Source organism: Mustela putorius, unplaced genomic scaffold, assembly GCF_011764305.1.
Source record: "Mustela putorius furo isolate JIRA1106 unplaced genomic scaffold, ASM1176430v1.1 tig00000508_pilon_pilon_pilon, whole genome shotgun sequence".
NCBI classification, from domain to species: Eukaryota; Metazoa; Chordata; class Mammalia; order Carnivora; family Mustelidae; genus Mustela; species Mustela putorius.
The window spans coordinates 3,586,901-3,604,917 of NW_025421402.1; the positions used below are offsets into that span (position 1 = coordinate 3,586,901).

The window sequence follows — 18,017 nt, forward strand, 5'->3', positions numbered from 1 at the left end:
TAGGGTGTGGGAGAGTTAGAACCAAATGGTAATGGACAGGGTGTGCAAGCCGGGAGAAGGAGTCAATTGTGGCTGCCACGTTTATGATTGAAGCCATTGGGTAGATGGTGATGCCGATTCTGGAGAGAGGGTATGGAAGGAAGAAACTGGAAGGAGATTCAGAGCCTAGTAGGGACTCAGGTCCTCCGGTCATCTTCTTCCTGTGCTCGGAGTCCAGGATCTGGGCCCTTTCCCCCCAACCCCGACAGCCTTGAGGAAGGGGCCGCTCAAGTATCCAGCCGGCTTCCTGGGGGGCTCCAGCTGCTGCATCTGCTATCTTCCCACCTTGCTTCTTAGGAGGCTGTTGGCTTTCTTAGTCTGGAATGACCGTAACAAGGACGTGGGGTTTTGGGCTCCCTAAATCTTCCAGAAGGAGACAGCAGAATTGGGGATTCTTCTTTCCTGCCAGGCTCTATTCAGAACGAGACGCAATGGCTTTGGGGATAGCTGAGGCCCCCAAGTCTCTGCCCATCCTTGGTGTCCCTCGGTGGCACTGTCCCCGGACTCTCTGCGTCCCTCCAGAACCTCCTTTCCCACCCGCATTGCTGCAACCCACCCGGCCTGGCACTGTGGATTGTGCTGATCCCCTGTGTGGTGGCCGTCCCTCCTCCACCCTAGAACAGGGTCCCCCTGCAGAGCCACGGTGGAGTGCTGAGCAGTGCAGTTTCCACCAAGGCAGCAGAAGGGACAGTCGGTCAGGAAACAGTGAACCAGTGTCAGCTCTGGCCCCGCCCTGATGGGCAGAGCAGGGGGCACCTGGGCTGCTCAGAGAAGCCTTGTCTGTCCTTCCACGAAGAAGCCTTGTGCAGCAGAGACTGCTTTGCGGGGCAGTTGGCACAGTGGGCACAGGCACCCAAGACCAGACCTCACGGCAGGCAGCCTGACCTCAGACGCCACCAGGCTCCAATACTCCCCTCTCTGCGCTGAGGAGGGGCCCAGACTACAGCAAGACAAGAGCTTCTTCTCAGTTCTTTTTTTGCCTGTCCCCACAGAACCAGGAGCTCCGAGGCCCACCCACCCAGCTGGAATGGGAACTCACCAGGCAATGATTCTCTGGCGGGCACAAGAGGGGGTCTGTTTGCAAAAATCTACCCCAGATATCTTAATGATCCCCTTCTCAGGCAGGCGTCTCTCGCCCTGCTTCACGCAGATACATCAGTGGAATGAAGGGTGACAGCAGTGTCCCCAGGCCGATGGTGCCGGCACAGAGGGCTCTGCCACTGTGGAGCGCTTACTTAACCTTTCTGAGCTTCCATTTGCTCTTCTGCCAAAGAGGCTTCTTAATACTTCCTCCCAGTGGCCATCAGGAGGCCTAGAGATGAGCTGGGTTAAGACTGGCGCATAGCAGGCACTCAGGGAGTGGGGGCGTTTCCTATTGTCCGATAATCCTGACTCGATTTCCATCTACAGCTCCGTGTTAGGCGACTGCTGGGGTCCCACCGGGCTCAGGTCCGTGTCAGATGGGTGCCGCTGACAGTGAGGGCAGGGCGTGGTTCTCTCCTTCGGTCTTGCTCATTGTATCCCAGTACCTAACACATGCACCCCTGCCTCCTGGTAGGCGGCTGAGTCAGTGTCTGTCCCGGGAATGCTCGCTGGCACGGAGGGAGGAGGCCTCTGTGGGCCAGATGGAGTGGCCTGCTTGGAAGAAGTCATTCGGATCTTTCATGTTCATCCACAGAGGGCAGAGGCAGGTAGTGGAGCATGAAGTGTTATTTCATGAAAACATTCCCGAGAGATCAGAGGTTTGGGGGGGGGGGCGAGGTGCGGAGGGGTGAAAGGTCTCACCCGAGCTTCCCTGGCATGTTGCAGGGAGAATCCTGGTGTCTGGACCCAGCCTGGCTCCCTCTGGTCTCCATGCTTCTGTTTCTATGAGGGAGGGTGTGAGCAGCCTCTCCTGAGCCTTCCTTGTCCTCCCGAGGGGCCTGGCATCCATCCATCAGATGGAGCTGAAGCAAGGGCTCCCCTGGGGGGTGGCGGCTCCATAACTGCTCTGCGGGGGCGGGGAGCATTCAGAGTGTTTGGGGACTCACAGTGCCCAGCAGACACCACCAAGGGGTAAACACAGCTCCCAACCCCCACATCCTGGGCTCCCAGGGCTGCCTTGATGACAGTGGCCCAGGGGGGCTGGGAAGAGACACAGACACCATTCAGAGCGGCTGTGTCAGGTCCCAGGGGGGAGGGGGGGCGCTTACAGTCTGGGAGTGAGCCAGCCAGGGCTGGGGAGGCTCTTAGCGGGGTGTGTGCGTGCATTCACACGTGCACATCTGGGTGTGTGCTTGTGAGTGAGTGTATGTGTGTGTGTGTATGTAGAGGGTTACAGCTTTTTCTTTTTCTTTTTGTAAATAAAAAAATAATATCCTGGAGGGTCTCTCCCCAAACCCCACCCGCTCTCCCTCTCTGAGGCCCAGACAAGTGTCCCAGCACAGCTGGTCTCTTATAGTGTTTGTGGCTCCCCCAAACCCCAGTCCTCATGCCCCACCCCCCACCATGAATCCTCCTTGACATAAGAACACAGGTTATGGGTTCAAGTCAACAAGTGTTTTCTGACAACACGGATCCCGTCCTCAAGGGCCCAGACCCACAGTCTGCTCAGCTTTTGTGTGGTGAGACATGGTTTACCAGCCGCCACGTAGCAAGAGGCCTGAGCCGGCCTGGCCTGCACCCAGGCACGCAAAGCCAAGGTCCCTCCCCCAGCCAGGATGCTCAGACCCACACCGTCTTGTACCTGGGCTCAAACCCCACTTTCCCTGTCTCGAGGCCAGTCACTTCTTACCCTGTGCATCCTCGGAGGGGAGAAGAAAGATAAAGAGGGCTTAACATGTAAGACCACGACTTAAACACACACACACACACACACACACACACACACACCCCAGAAAGCTATTTTCTTCTCTTCTCTTGTCTACTTCTTCTTTAATGCTCAGCTCAGATGAGACCTCCTCCAGGAAGCCTTCTTTGATCTGCCTTCATGTTCTTACAGTTCCTCAAGGGCTTCAAACACAGCTCTTGTCAAATTGCATGGAGGTAATCTCCCTCACTTGCCCGTGAGCAGTTTATGTGTGTGTGTGTGTGCATATGGGTTGGGAGGGGGGAGCTAAGCCTATTCCTCCCTGTTTCTGTAATGCCCAGTGTGCTTTCTGCCCATTTTTGATATCCGACGACTGGTGCAGTGAATCAGTAAATGAATGGTAATAGTAGCAAGTGATTCTTGAGCACCTAATATGTGCTAGGCCTTGTGCTAAATGCTTTATATGGACTCCCTTTATTTAGAGTGTGTGAGAGAGGCAGGTGCAGAGGGAGAGGGACTGGGCTCTCTTGTTGAAATCTATGCACAATTTTATGAAGAGGTGCTAAGAGTGTTTGCTGTCAGTAGTAAAGTATAGTCCTAATGTCCGCAGTTTCTGAGAAGCTGAGGTTCAGCAAGGTTGGACAATGTGAGTTCAGGCACATAATGGCTAAGTAGAACCAGAATTGCTGAGTTAACATCCGAATGGATGAGTGAAAAGATCTGTATTTGAGCCCGGACTCCAACATTTATTCTGGGTGATTTGGGGCAAATCACGGCCCTCTTTGGGTCTCAGTTTTCCCATCTATAAAATGGGCCTAATTCCAGTCCCAACTGCAAGGAGTTCTCTGGGAGGCAGTGTTCTTGTTCTTAGAATGGGACAGGAGGACGGCTTCACTGTTTGGGGATCCGTTGGTTCTGGGGAGTATGTGGGGGAGGGAGGAGTTACTGTGACCCTCAGCCCCAGCCCAAGTTTGCTCTCTGGCCTGTAGTTCCAAGTGCTGCCCGAGGGGTGGCCTGGCGGCCTGGCATGGAGGTAGCAGAAGGAGCCGATGTGTTCTGCGGGGCTGCAGGTACGTGAGGGGAGCAGAGACCCAAGGGCCAGATGGAGCTGCCACGAGGAAGCAGGGAGGGTCAGGAAGTGGGTGCTGCCACACGCCTGGCAGGGGAGCCAAGTTTGCCTTGGGAGCTGATGTTTAAAGAGAAAGCTCTTCCCTCTCGGGTGTCAGGCCGTGCTGTCTACCGCCTGCTGGAGCTGTCGACAGCTCCCAGCTCCAGCCCGCTCCCCGGGCAGGAGCATGAGGGTGGCAGAATGGAGGCTGCATCCCATCAAGACTCCCTGGGGCCACCGAGGTGGGGAGGTGTGCCTTGAGGTTGGCGGGGAAGGACTTGACAGTGACTTGTGTCTGCAGGCTGGTGCGGGGCTTTCACGCCTCAGTGACGGGGCAGTCCCCCGGGGGGTGGGGGGTTACTGTTCATGCCCGAGAGTTCCCCGGGGGTGGGGGGCGGTTACCTGCACAGGAGAGGGTGTCTGCTCCCGCTGCTGGAATCATGTAGGCAAGGAAGGGCCTTCTCTGCGCCCCACTCTTCCTGTTGGAACGTGGCCCGCGCCAGAGCTCAGTCCACAGGCAAGCCTTGAAGAAAAAAAAATGTTCCAGCAAAACACCTGTGAGGAGAATTCAGGCCAGGGAGCCTTCTCCCAAACCAGAGGAGGCTGGGGGAGATGTGATTTCCCCATCTGGCCAGCACAGAGGGAGTCTGGCGGCTGGGAACCAGGAGGCCAGATCTCGGGGCCTGGTCTGGTACTGGGACAAACAACCTCCCCTCACCCCACGGGACCTGCATCTCCACTGGTAGAGAGCTCACGGGCCCCCTGCTTCCCCACCAGGCTGGCCATACTGGTCTCCCAGTCTGGCCTCTGCTACTTCCGCAATCTGACCTTAGCCAAATGCTGAGCCTCACTCGCTACGAATGAAAATGGAACAGTAACCAGTGCACAAGATTGGCTGTTGTTAGACACGAAAAGGGATGATTAAGCCCAGCATCTCCCTGCAGGATCATGGGGCTCCTTCTTCCCTTTCCTGCTGTTTGGTGGGAGGAAGGGAGATGGATGGATAATGGTGTGTGTGTGTGGTTGTGTGTGTGTGTGTGTGTGTGTGTGTTTCTTCGTCCACGGTGTAGTTGGGGTGGTCAGCTGACATTATCTGCCTGTGGGGCTTAAGGGCGTCCTCTGTGTGCATGCTGAGGTCTGGCGTTGGTGAGCTGGGTCTTGGGGAAGTGGTGGCAGGGCTGGGAGGTGCCCGAAGCCCTACAGGCAGGTAAGGTTGTGTTCCATCCCATTCTGGATCCAGAGCCTTGGGCACCTCCCTTCCTGCTCCAGGCTCCTCCCCTGTACTCCGGCTAGATCCTGGAGGGTTCCCTGGAAGGGGTCTTGGGGTGTGGACTACCTCCTCAGTGTCCGGAGCATCACCCAGAACCTTCTTTGGCAGCATATGTAATTTTCTGCAAGGCTGAGATCAGCATCATTTTACACATGAATAAGGTGCTGGGGAGGTAAAGTCACTTGAAAATGGTTGCCCAGCTCATAAATAGCAAAAGCGGATGTCATTGCTGATACCCCACTTGCCACTGCCACTGTCCTCGGGGATTTCCAGACCGGGGACCCTGACCAGCTTTGGGGATTTCCAGACCAGCCCTGACCGTCCTCAGGGGGCTTCGAGGCTGAGATGGGCACAGAACGCAAGGTTCCACAGATGGTGAGAGAAATCAGCACAGGCTGAGCTACGATGGCCGAGGCTTCTAGGGCAGGGACTGCCAGTGGGCACAGGCCTGGCCTGCTGCCTGGTTTCCTCTCGGCGCCGCCTGTTTCCTCGCAAGCCCCCGGGCCTGCATGTGCTCATTTGCGCGGCTGCTTCAATCACAAGGGCAGGGAAGCTAAATCCGGAGGTGCTGCCAGCACCATGGCAGCAGAAACGATCCCACACAGTCCACGGAGGTGAGAGTGGTGGAGGTGGGCTAGAGAGGCAGCCCGGCGGGCCCTTGGCGGGGCGCAGTGAGGGGCTCGGAAGGACCTTCTCTGCCACCCATAGATAGAGGGCATCCTATAAAGAGCCCTGGGCCAGAGTCAGAGGAGCCTGGCTTCAGGCTCAGCTCAGACCCCAAGTGGCATTGGGCACTCACCAAATCTTGCTGGGCCTTAGTTTTCCAATCTGCAAATTGGCAACAATCTGCTCTTTGTTTACCTGGCAAGCTGATATTTGCAACAAGTTGGATCGCTGGCTGGGAAGCACTTTGCAAGCCGTGCTGGGCTGTGTCGTTACCACCTTGCCAAGATGGGGAGCTTCTCTCCCCTCCTTCTCCTCCAGTGCTGGCTCCTGGCCTTTTCTCTCCCTGCACAGTGGCGGTAGCCATCCATTAAGAGAAACAGGTCACCCAAGTGGATTTGCAAGGGACCTGGCAGGGGTCTTGGTTCCTCTTTCCTGTAGGATCCAAGACAATGCCTTTCCTTTCTGGCCTCCTGAGTCAGCCTCCTCCTCCAAACAAAGGCGAGGAAGGCTACTTTTGCGCCAGATATTGTGCTGCATGCCCCTGGGTCCTGCCCCTCACGCATATTCTAGTCCGAGGAGCTCAGACAATATTTGCTCAGACAATATGGGACACTAAGGAGTGAGAGATGTTAGTCCCTGTCCTCACCTCCCTCACAGTCCTCTGGAACGTCAATGTGTGAAACACAAAACACCACTTTTGGAGGCAGCCAACCTGACCTTGGGCGATCACTCCGTCTCCTGGGATGACTGAGGGAAAGGAAGGAGAGACCGTGCGCAAACCTCGGTGTCAGATGGTGACAAGGGGCACAGTGGGGGCTGGGTTGGAAAGATCTCAGCTCCATTTTATAGATGCGGGAAGGAAATTCTGACCCTGCGCTGCGGGGTGGGTCCATCTGCTAATGCGGCGGGTTTGAACCTGACCGGAGGCCAGACCCTCCACTGCCTGTCAAGTGCCTGCTAGCTCTGTGTTGCCCAGAGCTTCTTGCTCCCTGGCCAACCAGGGTGACTCCATTGGAGACGTGGGGACCAGCGTGGAGGTCCGGGGCGGGAGAGGTGCGGGTGGTCAGGCCTCTGCAAGACTGCAGTGTTGGGGGCCCTGAAGGAGGACCTTCCAGACTGCCCAGATGGTCAGTGTTGGTAGCAGGGAAGCCACTTCAGGGCAGCTCCAGCCCCGCCTCCCTCACCCTCCTGGCTGTGGTGCCAGTCCTGCCTGCTTCTTGGCTGGCTGAGTCCCCAAGGCCCATTACCGCCAGCTCTCTGCATTTTCTTTTTCCAGCTCCCAGCACGGCACTTTGAAGTTTTTTTTCGTGAATGGTAGATGGGAAAAAAAAAAGGCTTTGATTTAATAAGCTTCCTCCTCCCCCACACGCATCATAATGTGAGATTCCCCCATCCAGGGTCGTGGCAGATGTGAGTGATTTAGAGGGTTTTGCAGAAGTGGGAGGGACTGAAAATGAGTTTATCGATCAGCCCTCCGAGCAGCTGCCTCGCCAGACCCCTGCATGGGGACGCTGCCAACGACTCAGCCTGCTCTGTTCTCCCGGTGCAGTGCAGCCGACAGGGGTGCAGGCCAGCTCCCTGCAGAGCAAGAGAACAAGCTGTTCGCCACCTCCGCCCAGGGCTGGCAGTGAGGAGAAGGGCTGGTCTTGTAGCAGGAGGAAGTGTGGTTAGACTCTTGCTAGAACCACCTTATTACATGTTTTAAATGCACCAGGGGTCAGGGATGGAAGAAGGACCTGAGGGTCCTGTAGGTCCTATGGAAGGTGCCCGATCTGTGTGCGCTGGGAGCAAGCTCCTGTACCTGCCTGGAGGGATGGTGTGAAGAGGAGCGGGGAGATTCAGTGGACCTCTGACCCTCCCTCTGACTTTATCTACATTTAAAGTGATAATTGATAGCATCAGATCAGTACCTACCATGCCTGTAACTGTTCTCTATTCATTGGATTTGTTCCTTATTCCTTCCTCCTGCCCTTCTTTTTCTGCCTCCTCTGGTTTTAACTGAGCATCGTATGTGAATCCATTTTCCTTCTGCAATTATTACGGGGCACCTACTGTGTGCGGGGCACTGGGGCCGCTCCTAGGACTACAGCACTGAACCGCACCTGTGTCCTGCTTTCAGGGAACTGGCAGTTTCGTGCATGAGACGAAAGCAAAGAGTTCAATCTGTCGTCCCACGTGGGGAGGAGGAGAGCATCAGCCTCCAGCCGTGACCCAGCAGATCCAACATCCTTCCTCCTGCTACTTGCCATCCTGGGGATGGGAATCTAGGCTCTCCCTTGCAACACACACACACACACACACACACACCCCTGCCACTGGGCGAGACTTCCACTGCATCAGGCCCCCACTGCCAACCCCCTGCTCATTTCTGTGGCTGGGCATAGAGGGGCAGCCAGAGCGGATGCACGGAGGAGGGTGCTCAGGGGAGTGCAGGACCAGGGCTGCTGTACGCTGCTGTCTGGAAGGACTGGAGCCTGGGCTGGGCCTGGCCCTGACTTGGCCTTGTAGGGCTGGGCGAATGTGCATGTGTGCCGTGAGACACGAGGCAAACAAAACAGCAGGAGTCACCTGGGAGCCACCGCTGGGAAGTGCTGGTGTTCTGACTGCTGTTATTGTTAGTGGGTTTGGGCTCCAAACTCCACTGACCTGGGCGTCGGGGGGAAGAAGGGCCAGGACCTGGAGAACATGCAACCTCTTCCAGGACTGAAGAGCTAAGTACCACCTTGGGTTGTGAGGCAGCAGGAGGGACTGAAGTTAGACCCAGGAAGGACTTCCTGACAGATGAGGAGATGCTCTGGAGTGGAGGCCTGATGGTGGGAGTGGACTCTTCGGGAAGATGTCCAAGGTGGAGAATTCCCTCTGTCCTCATACATCCTACCATCTGTCACATCTTTTCTAGAAGAGAGGGTATGATTTTAGGAAGGCCCAAAGGCCCAGGTAACAAGCACAGAGAAAGAACCCATGCCCCTGAGAGCGGTTGCCCTCCTCCCCCTCCCAGGGCGAGAATCCCTGTCTCCTAGGCCAGGGAAGGTCTGGAAGGGGCACTGCCTGTCCCTCCAGGCTGGGCGCCTGTGCAGAAGGCCTGCCTCCTGCGTCCCAGCTGGGCCACTGCAGTCTGTGTGGGGTCTCCCTGCTGCGGTGTGACATTATGGTCCCTGGCCCACATAGGCTTTCAGGCTGAAGCTAAGTATCCCGTGGTATCTGACAGGCCAGGAGATACTCAGAAGGGAGGAAGGAGAAAGGGCAGGGGCTCCCCCTGAGTCAGCCTGCCCTTGTCTCCAGCCTCACACCGGCCACTGCCCCCGAGAAAGCTTTGCTGGGCTCCTCCAGGGAGCATGCCTTCTCCGGGGCCCTGCGTGGGGTTCAGGGCTGGGCTGAGCGAGCTCCCACACCCCCACCCCAGACAGCTCAGGAACACAGACTCAATCTGGACCAAGGCTGGGTTAGGTGGGAGAGCTGGCTGGAAATTAGAAACTAAAGCCGTGTGACCAGTCCTTCAAAAGGAAACAAGTCACTTTTTTTTTTTTTCCCAATCCGCACCCCTGCAAATTGTTTTGTATCTCTTTTGGAGCTGACTGCATTTTCCAGTGGAATCAGGGATGTCGTCGGGGCGGCGAGCTGATAAGGTTGGGCACCAGTTGCTATTATGTACCCAGGGCCCCAGCAAGCTGGCACACCAGCCCCGTGGTCACAGTGAGCCTGCCAAGCACATCTTCTCCAGCCTTGTGCTGGGGACAGAACTGAGGCTGCAGGGGTGGTGACTCGCTCAAGGCCACGAGCAGTCACCTGGTGGACTTGCAGCGAGAAGTCCGATCTGACTCCCCAGCATGCCTCAGGGAAGGGACTCTCTTCTGGGGACTTGTGGGTGCCTCACAGCCACAGCCCCCGGGGCCCCTCCTCCCCAAACTGGGAAAGGAGTTTGGGCCGCAGGGCTCTCCCCTCCTTTCTGTTCGCGCCAAGCTCAGCTCTCCCTATAGGATGATCATTCCAGAAGAGGGGGACACGACCAGCAGAGCTTGGGAGACATCTGGTTTAGTCTCACACCATCTCGATGCGGACACGGATGCCCCAAAAGGGAGGGGTCTCCTCCAGACCTGCTCACTCCCAGTGGGGCCTGGACCAGAACTTGGGTCTCCTGACCCACTCCACCCTGGAGGAGGTGCTCCAGGGGGGGAACTCTCCTGTTTTGGGGGGACCTGGTATTGCTCCCATGCCCGCAGGCACCCCTCAATGGGCAGCAGGGGCCCCTCTGTGCTCGTGGGCCCAGCGAGGTGCTCACATTCCCAGGACCTCCCACACCAGCCCTGCTGATGGGCCAGGGGGACCGGCGGATCCTCGGCCTCCTCTTGGAAGTGACCACTGTCTGCAGAGGCCACAGGGCACTGTGGGAATGACCCAGTCAGCTCCCTCTCCCCAGAAGCAGGCCTTTCTGCCTCACTGGAAAAGGAATTTGGCCCTTTTCCTACCGTGGTCGTCACCGTGAGGCCTCACTGCACCAGCCACTCACAGGTCATTAAACCCGCACACAGACAGGACGGGTTTTTCCGTCCCACCCCCCGGATGAGTCACCCGCGGCAGGTGGGGCCATTGGGCCTTGGTCTCTGCCACCTTGGCCTTACCTGAGAGTTGGAGAAAATCAAGTCTCAGGGCAGGAAATGGCTTGGAATGCTAAAGTCTGGGCCCGTTTCCTGATCAGGTCAGGCACCCTCATCAAGGACCCCCCGTCACTGGGATGTGGGGCTCCACCTGGCCTTGTCAGAGAGCTGCTTCCCAGTGGGGGGGGGGCGGGGTGGAGGAGGAAGGGACATCCTGATTCACTGGGGACAGTGGAAAGAACTGGGGATGGCAGCAGATGTAGTTGGAAGATGTCACTCCCCCAAATCTGCAGACCGGCTCCCTACACACCGCCTCCACCCGGGAGCCTCCTTCGGAGCTCTGAGCACATCCAAAGGCCTCCTTGTAAGGATGAAAGAATGAGCCCAGAGAGCAGAGCACCTGTGGGGGAGAGGGGATGGCCATGCTGGGTTCCCTGTGGCCTGTGAGTCTGGGGGTCCCACTGGCAACCTTGGCCTTGTTTCAGCCGCTCTCTGCTCAGACTGGCTGCTCCCTTTGGGCAGGCGCTGTGTCCCCCTGTTGGACAGAACCTTCCTTGAGGGCAGGAGCTCGGTTTCTTCTGCTCACTGCCAGATCCAAGGAAGAGGCTCTCCCTCCCAGCAGGGAGGGGAGGGGGTTGGTCCCAGAATCACATACGTGTCCTCTACGGTCTTCGCACTAGGCTGTGGAGTTCATCTGTCCCCAGCAAGAGACCAGGAGCAATTTCCAAGGCCCACTTACACTAATCACCTAACCAATTTACCCAGGTCTTTCCAGAAGCCCCGAGTGTCTTCTCCTCTCGGCCCTGGAGGTGTCGGACTGATTGCCCTCCTGGGGATGGGAGACACTGACAGGGGTAGTAGCCAATGCTGCAGGGTCTGAGGTGGGCAAGACTCCAATAAGCAGGACGATCAGGACCTCCTGCCACCCCCCCAACCTCCCCTTCCGGCCCCTGATCCAGACTCCCCTGGGCAACATTACTAGTAAATCTTTGGCCCCTGGAGTGCGCCCAGCACCGCTGATTGTATCTCGTTTCCTGTTCTCCTTGGGGAGGAAGAATTTCTCTGCAGGAAGTAGTTTAATAGTCTGAAAGCCTTACTTCTCTGGTCTGGAAATCCAGGTTTCCCATTGCAAGTGGCCCAGATCCTTAATGAAAAGGGAGGCAGGAGGGAGGGGACCAGAGCTCTGTAGCATTGCTTCTTCTCAGACACGGAGGGCAGAGGGCAAGGGAAGGAGAGACGGAGAATTCAGTTCCTGACCCTCCAAACTGCTGGGGTACAGAAACATGCTCCCCGCATCCGGCTCTCTTCTCCCCACTCCAGCCCTCGGCCTGGGCTCTGGCCACATGCCTGGGGAACAGGGCCAGCGGGGCCTGACGACCCAGCCCTGGCCTCAGCAGTCGACAGGACACTTCGTCACCCGTGTCATCCAACAGAGCCGTGTCTACCCTTTTCCAAACTGACCATGTGGCTCTCTCTCTCTCTCCCTTCTGAGTCCCCGTGGATTTGTTAAGAGTCTGGTCTATTCTCTGCTGTCCCTGGCAGGGAGTCCTTCGTGATGACTACACTTGGCTCTTCCCGCTCTGGCTTCACTCCTGAGCCGCTAGGGTCCAACCTGGAGCTCAGGGGTCCCTAAGGTGTTTACACTGGAGGAATTGGTTATGTGGTTGACGAAGAGTCTCAGAAGCCTGTGGGGATAGTGAGGGAAACCAGAGATTAGCAACAAGGGGAAGTTAGCCCTGGGCTGCAGGACAAAGGGAAGAGCTGGAACCGAGTTGGGCCTGCTGGCTGGGAGGTAAGGCCAAGGAGGAGATGTAACAGCTGCCCGAGGCGCAGAGAGAGGTGGAAATATCCTGGTTTTCCTCTCCTCCTTCCATGCTCCAGTGCCTCCTGTGGCCCTGCTGATACAGCAGCTCTGGAGATGCAGCCTGTGAGGCTCAGCCCGGCTGATCCAGAGCAGGGCAGGGCGAGGAGAGTAGGCCGAGGAGAGCCAGCTTCAGGACCAGTATGCTCCAGCCTTGTTCAAGCAGTGGCAGAGCAGCTGCTCTGAGCACCTTCCTCTGTGTGACTGTTCTCTGTCCACCAGACAGAGTTCTGTAGGGCCTCTCTGTCTTGCCCTTCTCTTTTCTCTGTCAACTGTTTCTTTCTTGCCTAAGTCTCAGGGTCTGCTTATCACCTGATGACATTCAGAGCTTTTCCTGTTCGTAGGAGGCTTTTTGTTCATATTCTCAGGGTCAGCCTGAAAGTCAGTCATCAGCGGTGTCCAGGAAAGAGCTCCTCTTTGAGGCTGTGGCCAGGGAGAGGCCAGCCCTCGGCACTCAGCCAGGGCTGCTGACTGGACGTGATCCTTACTGTGAAAGGGCCCTATGTGTGGGGCACAGGAACCCCCGGGGCCTGGGCATGCTCATGGGTCCCATGAGGACTTAGCTTGAGTTGGAGACACAGCTTCTCTGGACCATAGGCTGAAAGACTCCGGGGAAGCTGGTTCTGGCCAGGGGCACCTCTGTTGGTCCCACAGTGTGCCGGGCAGTGCTGGGCCTGGGCTTCCGTGGGGGTGCTGTGTGGCGCCGGCTCATGCTTCTCATCAGTATCCCTCGTCAGAGCGGCCTATGTCGCAGGACCTGTGTAGGGCTCCAGTGGTTTCCCAGGTCAACAGTGGGCTCCCCACAGCTCCCAGCGCGTGGGGGAGTGACCCAGGGAACTTTTCTTCTCACCCAGGGCACTGTGATGGCTTTCAGGGTGACGGCTGAGCCTTCCTCCTCTGGCCTTCTCTAACTGAGCTGCGACACATTCCTCTTCACTTCTGGTTCCCGAGAGGTGCTCATGGGCTAGGTCCTCAATCAATCGCAAATGATTGAATAAATCATGTTTACTTATCACGGAATTTTATTTCTCATTGAATAGATCTTAAGCGGTTGTGCAAGTAGGTGTAAGGACTCCCCTGCCCCTTGCGACACGTACGTGTTTGTTTTTTCGGCAGAAAGAGAGTTGCACTGTTCTCGGCACTGGGGTTGCAATGGTGAACCAGCAAAATAGAGACCCTGTCCTAAAGGGACCTGGTAGTCCGCTGGAGAGCAACAGATGATCAGTGCAAACCTATATATGGAGAATGAGAGAGAGAGACAGGAAGTGATCGGCTCTCTCAAGACAGTTATACACGGCGAGAGGTACAGAGTGGTGGGGCGGTCTTCGCAGGCCGGTCGGGGAAGCTTCTTTGAGCAGGCGACATCTGAGCTGGGATCTGAATGAGGCGAGAGGAGCAGGAAGGGCGAAGGCCCCCAGGGGAACATAAACGTGGGTCCTGCAGTGTGATGTGGACCTCGTGGTTGAGGGGGTTGGGGCTCAGACTAAGGGGAGGAGCCCCTTGTGGAGACAGGGGTCCGGGAGACTCAGGAAATGGAATCTCTCTCTACTTGGTGGCCAGGAGCAAAACCTGAGCACCATCTTGATTCCCAACGTCAGCCGGACAGCCAGACTGGGCAGCAGATCCTGTTGGGTCCGTTCCCAAGTGCATCTCAAAGCCGTCCACTGCGCCCCAGCCGCTATGCCAACTAGAGCGCACCACCTCCTGTCTCGCCTGGATGGCTAAAGTAGCCTACGCGTGATTGGTTGTCTTCTTTCCCGGCTGCAACACGTTCTCCACAGGGAGGTCTGACTCAGCTTTTATAAACAGAAATTGGAGGATATTACCCCATGGCTTGCAGGGGCTTCCCTGCACTTAGAATGTAGCCCTGAACCTTGACTGTGGCCCTTCCTGCCCTAGGTGGCTGTCCCTGACCACAGCTGGGACTGACCCACCCGACCCTTGTCCTCACCGCCCTCCCCAGCAGCTCTCTCCTCCTTGCCGTCCAGCCTCAGCGCCTTCACCTGCTGGATCTTCTGTGTGGAAGGTTCTGACCACCCCCCCACCCCTCCACAATCTTTGCCTGGGTGGTTCTTGGTGATCATTTAGCGATCAGTTCAGCATATCCTGCCCGGAGAGGCCTCTCCGCTGCCCGCTACTCACACTCTCGGGGGGTCCTATTGATTTCACTCTCTGAAATGATCCTTTATTTGTGGATACCTCTAGTTCTTGTTCTCCTGCCCCTGGAAAGTTACTTTCATGAGAGCCTGTTCTCTTCAGCATTTTTGAACCCTACCTTTACCACTAGGTACCTGGAACCTAAAGGTGTTCAAGAAATATCCGTTTAATGAGTCAAAGGGAGGTACCGTATTTGCTTCGTTTCCCCAACAACTCCCCCGCCCCCGCCACTAAACAGGCAGCTCATCAGCAGAGCAGTCCAGGGTCTGTGAAGAGCTCAGACCTGAGGGAGGAGGGAGGCTTCCAGGCAGGTCTGATGGCATCTTCAGACCTGGTCAGTCCAGGGAGCTCGCCGTGGCTCCCCGCTGCTCTGAGGCCACACCCTCCAAACCCCTCCGCCCCATCCCATTGGACTGCCTGAGCCCGGTCCCGCCTGGGCTTTGGACTTGGACAGATCTGAACCTTAGCAATTCTGTCTCCGAGACCTCTTTGTGGCTAAGGGACCTTGGGCAGGTCTCATAATCTGAGTCTCAGTTACTATAATTAGAAAATGAAAGTAATAATTATAATAATACCTAACTCACGGGGCTACCTTTACTACCTTTAGTCAGTGCCAGGCCCATGGAAAGTATTAGTAAATATTAGCTCTGGTTAGCATTATTGTTGTCATTATTACTGATCAGTTAGCTGTTATTTTTTCTTTCTGTTTAAAGATTTGTTTATTTGAGAGAGGGAGCAGACACATGAGTGCGGGGGAGGGGGAGAGGGAGAGACAGAATCTCAAGCAGATTCCCTGCTGAGCACAGAGCCTGCCCCGGGTCTCGATCTCACAACCCTGAAATCATGACCTGAGTCAAAACCAAGAGTCAGACACTCAACTGACTGAGCCCCCCAGGCACCCCAGTTAGCTGTTATTTTTCAAGGCCCTTCCTGCCATGTTAGCCTTCAGAACCTCCCTGTTCTGTGTGGCAGCCCTGCCAGAGAGCAGGGGTGAGGCAAAGCTGTCCCCTCCCCTGCCCTGTTGAGTGTGGGCTTGGTAGGCCCCCACCGTGCCCACCCCTGAACCACACCCAACTCGGGCAGCATCTGTGACGGGAGAAACATCCCCCCTCAGCCGAGCCAGGAACCGCTTTCCACCTCTTTCCTGAAGCTCTCCCTCTCCCGCCCTCCTGCCGTCCAGGTACTCGGTCTGCATGTTATCACCACGTCAGGACCTTGAGGGCGATAAGCTCACGCTCTGGAGTGAGTACTGTCTTGGCTTTCAGAAATAACACACGGGGTGGGGGGGCACTTCTCAACCCGAAGGAACGTCCCACCCGTGGTGGGTTCCAAGCACTGTGAGGGAGACACCGGAGATGATGGGGCTGGTTCGGTGAGGAGTGGCCTGCCCTGCTTGCCCGTGGACAAGGCCCCCTGGTGTTTCAGCATCCCCATTCTGTTGCTTCCCCACCTGTGTCTGCCAGAGACTGCGCCCTCCTGAGGACAGCCATCTCTCTGGCTCGTTCCCAGCACAGTCCTGGGGGTGGTGAGGCCTCAGACCCCAGCTTGGGAGGGAGAGCCCAAGCATTGGAGACGCATTCAACATGCCCCCCCTTCTGCTCCCCCCTCCCCCCCCGCTGGACTTGCAGCCTCTGCTTCTCTTTCCCACATGTGGGGAGAGGTGAGTTTCTCCCTGGCCCTGGGGCGCAGCCCTTCCTGTGGGAGCCTGCCCCACCTCAGCCGAGGTCCTGGGTCCAGCCCTTTCCCACCATGGAGAAAATAGCAAGAAAAACAGATGAGAACTGATACCCTAAGCTGCAGGTCTGCTGGGACCCGGCCCTGGAGGAGCCCCAGGAAAGCTTTAACCTTGGGGCTCTAGGCTGTCAGGAAGGGCGACAGGAAGAGGGCAGTGGGGGCCTCCCCAGTGAGACGCTGCCTCCTCCCTCCCTCGCACCTGGGTCAGTGTCAAGACCACGTCTTCTCTCAGTGGGTCATTGGCCGCTCAGATGTGGGTCCTGGGCAGCCTCCCCCCACCCCCAGTCCTCAGGCTGCACGGCAGCACGAGGTCACCTTGTCCACCCCCTTCCCCCATCTCTGAGCACACCCGCTTTGAACAGGGTCTTGATGTTCCCATTTTAAAGCTCTTAGGAAAGGGACATTCCCAATCTGCCAGCCATCCCAGATCTAAGTGACTCACGATGAGCCTGGTGCTCGGCAGGAGCTGGTCTTGGAGTCAGGAGACCTGGGTCATTTGGGGCCATTTCCGGGCCTGGGGTTCCTAATCTGTGAGGTGGTAATCCCGTTAGGTGCTGCATCACGGGGTGGTTACGGGGATGACCGGAGGCACGAACGTAAAGGGCTTTGTGAACAATAAACGTGATGTAGATCATACACACGTTGGGCCAGGATGGGGGGCAGGGCAGGGGCCTGGACTCCACCTTCCTCCTGCAGCTGCAGCCTGATTAGCTGCTGAGGCTCACCTGGAGACCCGCCCCCGCCCCCCCCCCCATGACTGCCATGACAGGGTCCCTCAGCCCTGTCTCTGGGCAGACTGATCGCCGCTCCTACGGTCTTGGCCCATAGATTCACAAGAGCTGCTTTCACTCTAGGATGTGTGGAGGGCACTTTGAGACCATCACTACCGAGCCCTGAGCCAGATATTTGCAGAGCTGTTAGGCTATGTTGGCCGAGCATCTAGAGATGCTGGAGGTTTTCCAAGTGTGAGTGTTACTGGGGGTTTGGAGGGGTAGGGGCTCTGGCACAGGAATATCCGTGGGCTGTTCACAGACTTTGTCGCTTATGTTTTCTCATCTGGTCCTTAGTCTCTGAAGCGGGGTCTGCTGTCTCGTTGGGAGTTAATCAAGTAGATTACAGGTTGATTTCCAGCGTGTACACCAGGCCAGCCTTCCTGCCGGGGATCCGAAAGGCGGGAATGGGATTCCGTTCCAAGATAGCAAGGATTACGTGTAAGAAAACGGAAAGACACACACGTGAACTGGGTGCTTTTTAAGTACCTTGGTGCTTTTGGGGGCACAAGGACCCCATGATCACAAGGCAGAGGAAGGGCCCCAGTGAGGTCTTGGGCTTCTCTAGGTTCCTCCTTTCCCCACTGGAATGATGAGATTGGTAAAGAGGTTCCGTGATCCCTTCTAGTTCTTGCTTCCTTGATGGCGATCTGGTTTCTCCTACCACCCCTGCCAAGGCATGCCCCTCCCCATCCCTGTAAAGCCTTCTGGAGCAGTGGGGGCTTTGGAGGGTGGACAGATGTCCAGGGTGAAAGGGGCCATAACATCATCGCTGTGAGAAAGAAAGCCTCTGATCCTGCAGCCCAGGACAGAAGAAACCAGAGTCGGGGGGGGGGAGGCTTTGCCTTCACCCCCATGGGTCTCAGTAGTGGCTTACAGGCTCAGGGGGCGCTCCCTCCAGGAGCCGCACTGGAAAATAACAACTGGGCAAGCGACCGCGCTGAGCCGACTCCTCGGCACAGAGCCGGGCAGGCCCCATCCCCTGGCATTTGCTCCAGGGCAGCGTCTGGGCAGAAGACCATGCTGGCC

General features: G+C 56.9%; 1 protein-coding gene across 2 annotated transcripts in view; it reads left to right on the forward strand.

The window, feature by feature from the left end:
* ADORA1 (adenosine A1 receptor) overlaps positions 1-18,017 on the forward strand; it is a 31,111-nt gene that overhangs the window by 10,254 nt on the left and 2,840 nt on the right. The window lies entirely within an intron of this gene.